At 43.7% G+C, this 15,806-nt stretch overlaps 3 non-coding genes and 1 pseudogene across 3 annotated transcripts; all 4 read left to right on the forward strand.

Annotated features, from left to right (window-relative positions):
• The first annotated feature begins 1,980 nt into the window (after window positions 1-1,980).
• Window positions 1,981-2,171, forward strand: LOC130332186 (U2 spliceosomal RNA). The gene has a single exon (XR_008874916.1). It is a non-coding gene; the product is annotated as a U2 spliceosomal RNA (small nuclear RNA).
• Window positions 2,172-4,276: 2,105 nt separating this feature from the next.
• Window positions 4,277-4,467, forward strand: LOC130332242 (U2 spliceosomal RNA). Its single transcript, XR_008874966.1, has one exon. It is a non-coding gene; the product is annotated as a U2 spliceosomal RNA (small nuclear RNA).
• A 2,087-nt stretch (window positions 4,468-6,554) lies between these two features.
• On the forward strand, window positions 6,555-6,745 carry LOC130332187 (U2 spliceosomal RNA). The gene has a single exon (XR_008874917.1). It is a non-coding gene; the product is annotated as a U2 spliceosomal RNA (small nuclear RNA).
• A 6,795-nt stretch (window positions 6,746-13,540) lies between these two features.
• LOC130332259 (U2 spliceosomal RNA) lies at window positions 13,541-13,716 on the forward strand (annotated as a pseudogene).
• The last annotated feature ends 2,090 nt before the right edge of the window (window positions 13,717-15,806 follow it).

Below are 15,806 nucleotides of genomic sequence, written 5' to 3' on the forward strand. Positions count from 1 at the left end.
CTGCTGCTGCTTCTGCTGCTTCTGCTTCTGCTTGTGTCTGGCCCCTGTTGGAGCGTCCAGGCACAGGACTTCTGCTGCTGCTGACTAAATGGCCTCCTTAATTGGATCATTTGAGTAGCCAGCACACCTGTGCAGGTAGGGCATGACATGATAGGCAGCTGCCTTGATAGCGGGTGGGTGCTGAATGTTCCTAATTGACAAAATAAGATTAATGCTTATGAAGAAATATAAAATCTCATCCCTTCCCCAATATCGCGCCACACCCCTACCCCTTAATTCCCTGGTTGAACTTGATGGACATATGTCTTTTTTCGACCGTACTAACTATGTAACTATGTAACATAACATGGGGGGGGGGGGGGTCTCCTGGCTGTTCACACAGGTGTGTCATTGCTGTACATTGACCATGCATTGCTTCTGTGGTATTGCAAAGGCAAAGACAAATGCTTCCAGCCATCCATTGCACTAATGGATTGGTCATCAGCTGGCTGTCTATGTCCCGCATCAATATAGACCAAAGTACAGAGGGTTAGGCTATGCTATTGTGCACCTACCTGATGCATCAGAAGGTGCGAGGCCCTTGCTAAATTCTGTGCACAGACTTTGAGATCTATGCTTTAGACTGTATCTAAACCTGCTCCAACATGGACTGACATTCTGGCCTACTTTCAGCCGATGCGACTTGTCTGTCGCTGAACAGTCGCTTTTTATGTATTCAGCACCTATGTATAATGTTGTAAAAATGCTCTAGAAGCTAAAGTCGCAGAAATGTCACACATATTTGGCCTGCAACTTTCTGTGCGACAAATTCAGACAGGAAAAATCAGTATAAATCCTTAGAAAATTATCCCCCAGTGTCTCCATCTGCTGGCGGTATTGAATAAGCATTGCTGCACTGATGGGGTATGCATTAGACGAAAAAAAAGAAGAAAAAGAAGAATAATACGCCCAGAAAAGAGGCGAAAAGGAGAAAAACGTAAAAAAACGTGAAAAAAAAGTAAGAGGAAGAGAAGGGAAAAAAAGGTGGAAATGGGTTTAAAAGTGATTTCGGCGGAGAAATATATATATATATATATATATATATATATATATATATATATATATATACGCGCACACACACACATAGATATAAACGTATTCTCCGTTGAGATATTGCAGCCGCTGCTGTGTCCAGGCCCAGGAGCCTTAGCACTGTGCTGTGATGTCACTCAATACCACTGACATCACTAGGTGTAAACAACATCTCTCCTTTGCTGTGTATGTGACTATGGAGCTGTTTGGTGATGTCGTCTATTACGGCCTTCATAGAAGCAACAGGAGATTGTTGCATCCATCTAGAACCCTCAGAACTACAGTGCTATGATGTCACTCACTTCCACAGGCCTTGCAGAGTGTAAACAACAACAACCCAGCTTTGTTGTGTATGTAACCATAGGGATTTGTGATGTCACCTAGAACCTTCACAGCAGCGACAGCTTTATGAGGAGCATCAGCACTGCTCTGCCTGAGCAGAACCATCACCGCCATAGGTTGTCAAATAACCCGGATTTAACCCACACAGGTAAGTCCAATGGGGTGCAGGCATGTCCTCTATGCTTACAGCTTCCCGTGGGTGTTGGTTTGATACCGTTTGGGGACAGCCAAGGAGGCATCTGCAGGCAACAAAGGTAGGTGTGTGCTTGTGTGTGTGTTTCCTATGCAGATCCTAAGCCCAGTGTCACATGCAAGTAGGAGGAGTAAGAAGGGTTCCTGGCAAATCCGGGTTATGGATTGCATTTAAAAAGGCCCCGTGGGAGTGCAATGGGCCCCTGTCTTGCTGCTTAGCAATAATGGTATGGGTTTAGGTTCTGCTGTGTGTACTGGTGGTTGACTGCCCCCCAGCCCAGAGTGTGCATGGAAAATTGTCTGGCAGCCTCCCTGACAGCAAGCAGTGATAGTGCCCATGAAGGGGACCTTGTTGGGCCCGCCCCTTTCACGGTTATCGCTTCTCGGCCTTTTGGCTAAGATCAAGTGTAGTATCTGTTCTTATCAGTTTAATATCTGATACGTCCCCTATCTGGGGACCATATATTAAATGGATTTTTGAGAACGGGGGCCGATTTCGAAGCTTGCTTCCGTCGCCCTATGCATTGACCCGATATGGCAGTATCTTCGGGTACAGTGCACCACCCCCTTACAGGGTTAAAAAGAAAGATTCCTACTTTCATTGCTACCTGCTTGCTGGCTAGCCAGCTAGCCAGCCCTGTGGGCCTTGCTGCTGCTGCAGCCAAAAAACAAAAGGTGGTGCTGCTGCTGCTTCTGCTGCTTCTGCTTCTGCTTGTGTCTGGCCCCTGTTGGAGCGTCCAGGCACAGGACTTCTGCTGCTGCTGACTAAATGGCCTCCTTAATTGGATCATTTGAGTAGCCAGCACACCTGTGCAGGTAGGGCATGACATGATAGGCAGCTGCCTTGATAGCGGGTGGGTGCTGAATGTTCCTAATTGACAAAATAAGATTAATGCTTATGAAGAAATATAAAATCTCATCCCTTCCCCAATATCGCGCCACACCCCTACCCCTTAATTCCCTGGTTGAACTTGATGGACATATGTCTTTTTTCGACCGTACTAACTATGTAACTATGTAACATAACATGGGGGGGGGGGGGGGGTCTCCTGGCTGTTCACACAGGTGTGTCATTGCTGTACATTGACCATGCATTGCTTCTGTGGTATTGCAAAGGCAAAGACAAATGCTTCCAGCCATCCATTGCACTAATGGATTGGTCATCAGCTGGCTGTCTATGTCCCACATCAATATAGACCAAAGTACAGAGGGTTAGGCTATGCTATTGTGCACCTACCTGATGCATCAGAAGGTGCGAGGCCCTTGCTAAATTCTGTGCACAGACTTTGAGATCTATGCTTTAGACTGTATCTAAACCTGCTCCAACATGGACTGACATTCTGGCCTACTTTCAGCCGATGCGACTTGTCTGTCGCTGAACAGTCGCTTTTTATGTATTCAGCACCTATGTATAATGTTGTAAAAATGCTCTAGAAGCTAAAGTCGCAGAAATGTCACACATATTTGGCCTGCAACTTTCTGTGCGACAAATTCAGACAGGAAAAATCAGTATAAATCCTTAGAAAATTATCCCCCAGTGTCTCCATCTGCTGGCGGTATTGAATAAGAATTGCTGCACTGATGGGGTATGCATTAGACGAAAAAAAAGAAGAAAAAGAAGAATAATACGCCCAGAAAAGAGGCGAAAAGGAGAAAAACGTAAAAATACGTGAAAAAAAAGTAAGAGGAAGAGAAGGGAAAAAAAGGTGGAAATGGGTTTAAAAGTGATTTCGGCGGAGAAATATATATATATATATATATATATATATATATATATATATATATATATATATATATACGCGCACACACACACATAGATATAAACGTATTCTCCGTTGAGATATTGCAGCCGCTGCTGTGTCCAGGCCCAGGAGCCTTAGCACTGTGCTGTGATGTCACTCAATACCACTGACATCACTAGGTGTAAACAACATCTCTCCTTTGCTGTGTATGTGACTATGGAGCTGTTTGGTGATGTCGTCTATTACGGCCTTCATAGAAGCAACAGGAGATTGTTGCATCCATCTAGAACCCTCAGAACTACAGTGCTATGATGTCACTCACTTCCACAGGCCTTGCAGAGTGTAAACAACAACAACCCAGCTTTGTTGTGTATGTAACCATAGGGATTTGTGATGTCACCTAGAACCTTCACAGCAGCGACAGCTTTATGAGGAGCATCAGCACTGCTCTGCCTGAGCAGAACCATCACCGCCATAGGTTGTCAAATAACCCGGATTTAACCCACACAGGTAAGTCCAATGGGGTGCAGGCATGTCCTCTATGCTTACAGCTTCCCGTGGGTGTTGGTTTGATACCGTTTGGGGACAGCCAAGGAGGCATCTGCAGGCAACAAAGGTAGGTGTGTGCTTGTGTGTGTGTTTCCTATGCAGATCCTAAGCCCAGTGTCACATGCAAGTAGGAGGAGTAAGAAGGGTTCCTGGCAAATCCGGGTTATGGATTGCATTTAAAAAGGCCCCGTGGGAGTGCAATGGGCCCCTGTCTTGCTGCCTAGCAATAATGGTATGGGTTTAGGTTCTGCTGTGTGTACTGGTGGTTGACTGCCCCCCAGCCCAGAGTGTGCATGGAAAATTGTCTGGCAGCCTCCCTGACAGCAAGCAGTGATAGTGCCCATGAAGGGGACCTTGTTGGGCCCGCCCCTTTCACGGTTATCTCTTCTCGGCCTTTTGGCTAAGATCAAGTGTAGTATCTGTTCTTATCAGTTTAATATCTGATACGTCCCCTATCTGGGGACCATATATTAAATGGATTTTTGAGAACGGGGGCCGATTTCGAAGCTTGCTTCCGTCGCCCTATGCATTGACCCGATATGGCAGTATCTTCGGGTACAGTGCACCACCCCCTTACAGGGTTAAAAAGAAAGATTCCTACTTTCATTGCTACCTGCTTGCTGGCTAGCCAGCTAGCCAGCCCTGTGGGCCTTGCTGCTGCTGCAGCCAAAAAACAAAAGGTGGTGCTGCTGCTGCTTCTGCTGCTTCTGCTTCTGCTTGTGTCTGGCCCCTGTTGGAGCGTCCAGGCACAGGACTTCTGCTGCTGCTGACTAAATGGCCTCCTTAATTGGATCATTTGAGTAGCCAGCACACCTGTGCAGGTAGGGCATGACATGATAGGCAGCTGCCTTGATAGCGGGTGGGTGCTGAATGTTCCTAATTGACAAAATAAGATTAATGCTTATGAAGAAATATAAAATCTCATCCCTTCCCCAATATCGCGCCACACCCCTACCCCTTAATTCCCTGGTTGAACTTGATGGACATATGTCTTTTTTCGACCGTACTAACTATGTAACTATGTAACATAACATGGGGGGGGGGGGGTCTCCTGGCTGTTCACACAGGTGTGTCATTGCTGTACATTGACCATGCATTGCTTCTGTGGTATTGCAAAGGCAAAGACAAATGCTTCCAGCCATCCATTGCACTAATGGATTGGTCATCAGCTGGCTGTCTATGTCCCGCATCAATATAGACCAAAGTACAGAGGGTTAGGCTATGCTATTGTGCACCTACCTGATGCATCAGAAGGTGCGAGGCCCTTGCTAAATTCTGTGCACAGACTTTGAGATCTATGCTTTAGACTGTATCTAAACCTGCTCCAACATGGACTGACATTCTGGCCTACTTTCAGCCGATGCGACTTGTCTGTCGCTGAACAGTCGCTTTTTATGTATTCAGCACCTATGTATAATGTTGTAAAAATGCTCTAGAAGCTAAAGTCGCAGAAATGTCACACATATTTGGCCTGCAACTTTCTGTGCGACAAATTCAGACAGGAAAAATCAGTATAAATCCTTAGAAAATTATCCCCCAGTGTCTCCATCTGCTGGCGGTATTGAATAAGCATTGCTGCACTGATGGGGTATGCATTAGACGAAAAAAAAGAAGAAAAAGAAGAATAATACGCCCAGAAAAGAGGCGAAAAGGAGAAAAACGTAAAAAAACGTGAAAAAAAAGTAAGAGGAAGAGAAGGGAAAAAAAGGTGGAAATGGGTTTAAAAGTGATTTCGGCGGAGAATATATATATATATATATATATATATATATATATATATATATACGCGCACACACACACATAGATATAAACGTATTCTCCGTTGAGATATTGCAGCCGCTGCTGTGTCCAGGCCCAGGAGCCTTAGCACTGTGCTGTGATGTCACTCAATACCACTGACATCACTAGGTGTAAACAACATCTCTCCTTTGCTGTGTATGTGACTATGGAGCTGTTTGGTGATGTCGTCTATTACGGCCTTCATAGAAGCAACAGGAGATTGTTGCATCCATCTAGAACCCTCAGAACTACAGTGCTATGATGTCACTCACTTCCACAGGCCTTGCAGAGTGTAAACAACAACAACCCAGCTTTGTTGTGTATGTAACCATAGGGATTTGTGATGTCACCTAGAACCTTCACAGCAGCGGCAGCTTTATGAGGAGCATCAGCACTGCTCTGCCTGAGCAGAACCATCACCGCCATAGGTTGTCAAATAACCCGGATTTAACCCACACAGGTAAGTCCAATGGGGTGCAGGCATGTCCTCTATGCTTACAGCTTCCCGTGGGTGTTGGTTTGATACCGTTTGGGGACAGCCAAGGAGGCATCTGCAGGCAACAAAGGTAGGTGTGTGCTTGTGTGTGTGTTTCCTATGCAGATCCTAAGCCCAGTGTCACATGCAAGTAGGAGGAGTAAGAAGGGTTCCTGGCAAATCCGGGTTATGGATTGCATTTAAAAAGGCCCCGTGGGAGTGCAATGGGCCCCTGTCTTGCTGCTTAGCAATAATGGTATGGGTTTAGGTTCTGCTGTGTGTACTGGTGGTTGACTGCCCCCCAGCCCAGAGTGTGCATGGAAAATTGTCTGGCAGCCTCCCTGACAGCAAGCAGTGATAGTGCCCATGAAGGGGACCTTGTTGGGCCCGCCCCTTTCACGGTTATCGCTTCTCGGCCTTTTGGCTAAGATCAAGTGTAGTATCTGTTCTTATCAGTTTAATATCTGATACGTCCCCTATCTGGGGACCATATATTAAATGGATTTTTGAGAACGGGGGCCGATTTCGAAGCTTGCTTCCGTCGCCCTATGCATTGACCCGATATGGCAGTATCTTCGGGTACAGTGCACCACCCCCTTACAGGGTTAAAAAGAAAGATTCCTACTTTCATTGCTACCTGCTTGCTGGCTAGCCAGCTAGCCAGCCCTGTGGGCCTTGCTGCTGCTGCAGCCAAAAAACAAAAAGTGGTGCTGCTGCTGCTTCTGCTGCTTCTGCTTCTGCTTGTGTCTGGCCCCTGTTGGAGCGTCCAGGCACAGGACTTCTGCTGCTGCTGACTAAATTTCCTCCTTAATTGGATCATTTGAGTAGCCAGCACACCTGTGCAGGTAGGGCATGACATGATAGGCAGCTGCCTTGATAGCGGGTGGGTGCTGAATGTTCCTAATTGACAAAATAAGATTAATGCTTATGAAGAAATATAAAATCTCATCCCTTCCCCAATATCGCGCCACACCCCTACCCCTTAATTCCCTGGTTGAACTTGATGGACATATGTCTTTTTTCGACCGTACTAACTATGTAACTATGTAACATAACATGGGGGGGGGGGTCTCCTGGCTGTTCACACAGGTGTGTCATTGCTGTACATTGACCATGCATTGCTTCTGTGGTATTGCAAAGGCAAAGACAAATGCTTCCAGCCATCCATTGCACTAATGGATTGGTCATCAGCTGGCTGTCTATGTCCCGCATCAATATAGACCAAAGTACAGAGGGTTAGGCTATGCTATTGTGCACCTACCTGATGCATCAGAAGGTGCGAGGCCCTTGCTAAATTCTGTGCACAGACTTTGAGATCTATGCTTTAGACTGTATCTAAACCTGCTCCAACATGGACTGACATTCTGGCCTACTTTCAGCCGATGCGACTTGTCTGTCGCTGAACAGTCGCTTTTTATGTATTCAGCACCTATGTATAATGTTGTAAAAATGCTCTAGAAGCTAAAGTCGCAGAAATGTCACACATATTTGGCCTGCAACTTTCTGTGCGACAAATTCAGACAGGAAAAATCAGTATAAATCCTTAGAAAATTATCCCCCAGTGTCTCCATCTGCTGGCGGTATTGAATAAGCATTGCTGCACTGATGGGGTATGCATTAGACGAAAAAAAAGAAGAAAAAGAAGAATAATACGCCCAGAAAAGAGGCGAAAAGGAGAAAAACGTAAAAAAACGTGAAAAAAAAGTAAGAGGAAGAGAAGGGAAAAAAAGGTGGAAATGGGTTTAAAAGTGATTTCGGCGGAGAAATATATATATATATATATATATATATATATATATATACGCGCACACACACACATAGATATAAACGTATTCTCCGTTGAGATATTGCAGCCGCTGCTGTGTCCAGGCCCAGGAGCCTTAGCACTGTGCTGTGATGTCACTCAATACCACTGACATCACTAGGTGTAAACAACATCTCTCCTTTGCTGTGTATGTGACTATGGAGCTGTTTGGTGATGTCGTCTATTACGGCCTTCATAGAAGCAACAGGAGATTGTTGCATCCATCTAGAACCCTCAGAACTACAGTGCTATGATGTCACTCACTTCCACAGGCCTTGCAGAGTGTAAACAACAACAACCCAGCTTTGTTGTGTATGTAACCATAGGGATTTGTGATGTCACCTAGAACCTTCACAGCAGCGACAGCTTTATGAGGAGCATCAGCACTGCTCTGCCTGAGCAGAACCATCACCGCCATAGGTTGTCAAATAACCCGGATTTAACCCACACAGGTAAGTCCAATGGGGTGCAGGCATGTCCTCTATGCTTACAGCTTCCCGTGGGTGTTGGTTTGATACCGTTTGGGGACAGCCAAGGAGGCATCTGCAGGCAACAAAGGTAGGTGTGTGCTTGTGTGTGTGTTTCCTATGCAGATCCTAAGCCCAGTGTCACATGCAAGTAGGAGGAGTAAGAAGGGTTCCTGGCAAATCCGGGTTATGGATTGCATTTAAAAAGGCCCCGTGGGAGTGCAATGGGCCCCTGTCTTGCTGCTTAGCAATAATGGTATGGGTTTAGGTTCTGCTGTGTGTACTGGTGGTTGACTGCCCCCCAGCCCAGAGTGTGCATGGAAAATTGTCTGGCAGCCTCCCTGACAGCAAGCAGTGATAGTGCCCATGAAGGGGACCTTGTTGGGCCCGCCCCTTTCACGGTTATCGCTTCTCGGCCTTTTGGCTAGATCAAGTGTCTGGTCAGGAGGATCCTGGGAGTTTGTCCTACCTTTTTCAAGGGGGGCTGCTACGAGGAACCGAAAAGGCGATCGACAAGATGGGTGTTCGCATCCGTTACCTTACATCCGGTGAAACGCGGATTCGTTTTTCCTTTCGCTTTGATGTTGATGAAGACAAGCAAGAACTCGTCCAACTTTCTTATTTTGTGAAAGAAACTCTCTACAAGCTTCTTGGGGTGAAGAAAGAGAACATCGTCTGTCTCAGAGATCCTCGGAAGGGCAGCTTCATCCTAACTCTGGACTCTGCTTATGCATGCCAGAATCTTTTTGAGAAGCTGAAAAGCAATCAAGACCTTGCTGAGCTTGATGGGATCACGGTCACAGTGTTGTATACTGGTGGCGATATTCCTCTAGTTGTGTGTATGCACAATCCCTTTGTGACTGTGTCCCATATTGAGCTCTTTTTGGGGAAATACTGCAGTTCTGTTAAGTATTCCCATAAGGTGATGAATTCAGAAGACCTATGGACGGGGAAACATAAGTTTTTTGTGAAAATGAAGGAGGATGCTACTGGCATTGGAGGGTTGTGTCATCCACCCTCCAACTTTTCTATCGGTCGGGATAAGGGCTATTTGTTTTATCCCGAGATGCCTACTTTTTGTAGGAAATGTAAGAAATTCGGACATACTATGGAAGTTTGCACGGACACTACAGTTCGCTGTGGTCGGTGCAATCAAGAAGGCCATGTTTCTAAGGACTGTGCTAAAATCGTCTGCAACATTTGTGGTGAAGAAGGCCATGCCTTTAAAGATTGCAGTCTCCGTTCCAGTGTAGCTAGATCGTGGGCTGACCGTGTAGCGGGGAGAGTGGGTGTAGTGCAAGCTGAAGTACCACCTGCGAAAGCACCCCAGCGGTCTGAGGCGCCTTCAGAAAAGCCGGCTGTAACTTCTGATGTCGTGGCGGAGCTTATGGACCTTTCTGCTGCTGTGCCTGAGACAGAGGGGAGACCTTCTGTGGAGGGTTCTGGTGGTGGAGGGTCACTAGTGAGCAGTGAAGCCATGGAGGTTGGCGTGAAGGAGATCAAGCGGAAGAAGGAACTCGGAGATGAGCCACAACTTGGCATTAAACGGCCTGTCAAAAAAAGCTCAGACGAATGTGAGGACAGTCAACATGCATGGAGGCCTTCTATAAGATCAGCGTCCGATCCAAAAAATATCAAACAGTTCGAAAGCCCGGAGTCACCTGTGGGTTTCATATCGGACTCAAACTCCAGTAGCGAATAGCTTCCATAAAGTGCTCCTCTCTTAATGTGAGAGGTCTAAAGAGCCCTACGAGAAGGGCTGCTTTGTTTAGTTTTTTAGAGACCTTGGACTGTTCTCTGTTCTTTTTACAAGAATGTGGAATTGAACATAGTCCAAATTATGAGGACCTTTGTCGTGGCTGGACTTTGGGACCATCGGTCTGGTCAGGTGACAATCTGAACAGATCTTCAGGTGTTGGGATCTTGTTTAGAGGTTCAGATGCACAAGTTTTGTCCTTCTTAGAAATTATACCTGGTAGAGCGCTATTAGTTAATATTAAGTACAATGGCTCGGAGATTAAGCTTTTTAACATCTATGCTTCTCCTGAAAAAAATGATAGAGCCGACTTGATTAATGATATTCAGGCTTTTATCCCAGGTTCAACACCTATTTTAATGGCTGGAGATTTTAATTGTTGTATGAGTGGTGATCATCGTGAGAGTGGAAGTGTGCATGTCAGAGTGGATAAAACAGAGAAACAGATTAAGAGTATGACTGAGGATTTTAACTTTACCGATGTCTGGAGGAGAAAATACCCAGACGACCCTGGTTACACATGGGAAAATAATGTCTGCAAATCCAGGATTGATTTTATTTTTTTATCGGAAAGTTTTAATCTAGTTGATGTTTCTCTTTTATCGAATATTTTCTCTGATCATAAGTTATTATATGCACATGTCACTTTACCTGGCCTAGAGAAAGGCAGAGGCGTTTGGAAGCTCAACACTACTTTATTAGAGGACATGAAAGCAAAAAATGATTTTATTGCTGCTTATAACAAATGGAGATTGCGTCAATCCCAATATAAAAATATTTTGGATTGGTGGGAGGATGTTAAAAAGTGGACTAAACTGTTTTTTATCCGTGTGGGCATCCAAAAGGCTAAGGAGAAAAAGTTATGGTTTAAAATGTTAAACACTAAAATCCAAACATATTATAAACTAAAGCAAGCCGGGCTTGAGATGGATGATGTTATTGCTCAGACAAAGAATGAAATAAAAAATGCCATTAGTCAAAAAGGAAAAGAAATGATTTTTAACAGCAAGGTGCAATGTCTGGAGAATGATGAAAAGTGTTCGAGATTCTTTTTTAAGAAGGTGGTGGGAAAGAAAGAAATGATATCTGTAATTGAAGGGAAGATAACTAATGAAGAGATGTTGCGAGAAGCACAAGTATTTTATCAGGAGCTTTTTAATAAAAAAGATATTGATATTTCCTTTACTAATGATGTTTTAGATACCTTGGATTCAAAACTTGACAAAACTGACCAAGAGAGCCTTTGTGATGAAATCTTTTTACCTGAACTTTTAAGCACCTTTAAGAGTTTTTTAAATGGTAAAACACCTGGTTCGGATGGGTTGCCAGTTGAATTTTATCTGTGTTTTTGGTCCATTTTAAAAGATGATCTTTTAGGTATTTTTAACTGTGCTTTTAAATCTGAGATTTTACCTGCGTCCTGGAGAGATGGTGTTGTTACTCTGATTTTTAAAAAAGGAGACATCTCTAAATTAGAAAATTGGAGGCCTATTACCCTGCTAAATACAGACTATAAGGTTTTAGCAAAAATTTTAGCAAATAGGCTCAAGCAGGTAATTGCTAAGGTTATACACAGTGACCAAGTATGCGGAGTACCTGGAAGGAAAATAAGTGATCATCTAAACCTTGTAAAAGATGTTTTATGGTATCAGAAACAATGTGATCAGAAATTGGCAATTTTATCCTTGGATTTTCAAAAGGCTTATGACCGTGTTTCTCATGATTTTTTATGGTTGGTTTTAAAGAAAATGAATTTTCCTGATTTTATTGTTGGAAAAATTGCACTTTTATATAAAAACTGTTTTAGTCGTATTTTAATTAACGGTTTTTTATCCCAAGAGGTATGTTTACAGTCTGGGGTGAAACAGGGGTGCCCCCTATCACCCATTCTTTTCATATGTGCAATAGAACCTCTGTTGAATGTTTTGAGAAAAGATAAGTTCATTAGAGGAGTGCCAATCCCTGGAAGTGGAGGACAGAGCGTAAAGACGATAGCATACATGGATGATGTTAATATTCTATGTTCAGATGAACCATCCCTGAAACGTGCTATCAGACAGACAGAATTTTTTTGTGAGGGCTCTGGCTTCAAATTAAATAAAAATAAATGTGATTGCTTTGCAATAGGGAATTGGGGCAATACGGAGGTGAATGTGCAATATGATAAAATCAAAATCTTGGGTGTCATCTTTGACAATGAAAATAATGGAGAGGAAAGCTGGTCCATCGTCAAAGAGAAAGTGCAAAAGAAAATAAGTTTTTGGAAAATGAGGAAATTAACAATAGAAGGAAAAGTACTGATAATGAAAGCTTTGTTGCTACCTATCATGCTATATTTAAGCTTGGTTTTCCCACCGAGTGAACGCACCTTGAAGTTTTTAAACAAGATTTGCTTTCATTTTTTATGGGGGTCTAAAATGGATAAACTCAGGAGAGATGTAATGATGAAGACAAAGAAATTGGGGGGTAAGGATGTGCCTGATTTAAAAAGGTTTTTATATATTCACTTTTTTTCTATGTGTTTTAATGGCTTGCAAAGAAACTGTTATTGGTCTTATTTTTTAAAATATGCTGCAGGTCACATTTTTAGAAAAAGAAAGTGGATAACCTTACCTTTAACGTCCCCAATCTTATTTATTCCCCCAGCGCACTATGTGGTTTTAGAAAAGATTATTCGTATTTATGGCATTGCTAATTTTAGTCAAGAAATTTGTAGTAATGCACGAAAATTAGTTCCTGAAATCAGGAAGATAGAACAGATTTGCTTAATATCTAATTATTCCACTGAGAAATCTCTAAGAGTTTGGAGGATGGTGAATATGGGATTCTTATCTAATGACTTAAAAGATCTGGCCTGGCAGATAGCACATCAATGTTTGCCTACCAGAGAATTCCAACACAGAAGAGGATTGTGTCGTAGTGCAAAGTGCCCGAGAATGGGGTGTCCTAGTGAGGAAACAGTTTTACACCTTTTTTGGAACTGTTTTTACGCCCAAGAGATATGGCATTTGATAGGACCCTTACTAAAATTCATTTCTGATCTTAATTTTTTAAATCATGAAGTTATTTTATATGGATTTTATAATGTTTTATCTGTGGAGAAGTCTCGGGTTTTGTGGATTAGTATAAATTGTATTAAAATTGCACTATGGAAGACGAGGAATATTCTTCTTTTTAAAAGAGACACTATTACCTCTAAAGATTGTGTTCGCCTAGCTCTTAGTGAGATGTATGTTTTCTATTTATTGGATAAAAAAAGATTAGGTCACAAAGTGGCTAAAAGTCTTTGGAATCTACATCTGTGGAATATGCTTTTAGCAGACTAAGTGTAATCTGGACTGCGTAAGGTCTATTAGTCTAAGAATATTATATCTAAAAGTAAAAAATCTGTTCTTATCAGTTTAATATCTGATACGTCCCCTATCTGGGGACCATATATTAAATGGATTTTTGAGAACGGGGGCCGATTTCGAAGCTTGCTTCCGTCGCCCTATGCATTGACCCGATATGGCAGTATCTTCGGGTACAGTGCACCACCCCCTTACAGGGTTAAAAAGAAAGATTCCTACTTTCATTGCTACCTGCTTGCTGGCTAGCCAGCTAGCCAGCCCTGTGGGCCTTGCTGCTGCTGCAGCCAAAAAACAAAAGGTGGTGCTGCTGCTGCTTCTGCTGCTTCTGCTTCTGCTTGTGTCTGGCCCCTGTTGGAGCGTCCAGGCACAGGACTTCTGCTGCTGCTGACTAAATGGCCTCCTTAATTGGATCATTTGAGTAGCCAGCACACCTGTGCAGGTAGGGCATGACATGATAGGCAGCTGCCTTGATAGCGGGTGGGTGCTGAATGTTCCTAATTGACAAAATAAGATTAATGCTTATGAAGAAATATAAAATCTCATCCCTTCCCCAATATCGCGCCACACCCCTACCCCTTAATTCCCTGGTTGAACTTGATGGACATATGTCTTTTTTCGACCGTACTAACTATGTAACTATGTAACATAACATGGGGGGGGGGGGGTCTCCTGGCTGTTCACACAGGTGTGTCATTGCTGTACATTGACCATGCATTGCTTCTGTGGTATTGCAAAGGCAAAGACAAATGCTTCCAGCCATCCATTGCACTAATGGATTGGTCATCAGCTGGCTGTCTATGTCCCGCATCAATATAGACCAAAGTACAGAGGGTTAGGCTATGCTATTGTGCACCTACCTGATGCATCAGAAGGTGCGAGGCCCTTGCTAAATTCTGTGCACAGACTTTGAGATCTATGCTTTAGACTGTATCTAAACCTGCTCCAACATGGACTGACATTCTGGCCTACTTTCAGCCGATGCGACTTGTCTGTCGCTGAACAGTCGCTTTTTATGTATTCAGCACCTATGTATAATGTTGTAAAAATGCTCTAGAAGCTAAAGTCGCAGAAATGTCACACATATTTGGCCTGCAACTTTCTGTGCGACAAATTCAGACAGGAAAAATCAGTATAAATCCTTAGAAAATTATCCCCCAGTGTCTCCATCTGCTGGCGGTATTGAATAAGCATTGCTGCACTGATGGGGTATGCATTAGACGAAAAAAAAGAAGAAAAAGAAGAATAATACGCCCAGAAAAGAGGCGAAAAGGAGAAAAACGTAAAAAAACGTGAAAAAAAAGTAAGAGGAAGAGAAGGGAAAAAAAGGTGGAAATGGGTTTAAAAGTGATTTCGGCGGAGAAATATATATATATATATATATATATATATATATATATATATATATATATACGCGCACACACACACATAGATATAAACGTATTCTCCGTTGAGATATTGCAGCCGCTGCTGTGTCCAGGCCCAGGAGCCTTAGCACTGTGCTGTGATGTCACTCAATACCACTGACATCACTAGGTGTAAACAACATCTCTCCTTTGCTGTGTATGTGACTATGGAGCTGTTTGGTGATGTCGTCTATTACGGCCTTCATAGAAGCAACAGGAGATTGTTGCATCCATCTAGAACCCTCAGAACTACAGTGCTATGATGTCACTCACTTCCACAGGCCTTGCAGAGTGTAAACAACAACAACCCAGCTTTGTTGTGTATGTAACCATAGGGATTTGTGATGTCACCTAGAACCTTCACAGCAGCGACAGCTTTATGAGGAGCATCAGCACTGCTCTGCCTGAGCAGAACCATCACCGCCATAGGTTGTCAAATAACCCGGATTTAACCCACACAGGTAAGTCCAATGGGGTGCAGGCATGTCCTCTATGCTTACAGCTTCCCGTGGGTGTTGGTTTGATACCGTTTGGGGACAGCCAAGGAGGCATCTGCAGGCAACAAAGGTAGGTGTGTGCTTGTGTGTGTGTTTCCTATGCAGATCCTAAGCCCAGTGTCACATGCAAGTAGGAGGAGTAAGAAGGGTTCCTGGCAAATCCGGGTTATGGATTGCATTTAAAAAGGCCCCGTGGGAGTGCAATGGGCCCCTGTCTTGCTGCTTAGCAATAATGGTATGGGTTTAGGTTCTGCTGTGTGTACTGGTGGTTGACTGCCCCCCAGCCCAGAGTGTGCATGGAAAATTGTCTGGCAGCCTCCCTGACAGCAAGCAGTGATAGTGCCCATGAAGGGGACCTTGTTGGGCCCGCCCCTTTCAC

Source organism: Hyla sarda, unplaced genomic scaffold (genome assembly GCF_029499605.1).
Source record: "Hyla sarda isolate aHylSar1 unplaced genomic scaffold, aHylSar1.hap1 scaffold_373, whole genome shotgun sequence".
In the NCBI taxonomy this organism is placed as follows: Eukaryota; Metazoa; Chordata; class Amphibia; order Anura; family Hylidae; genus Hyla; species Hyla sarda.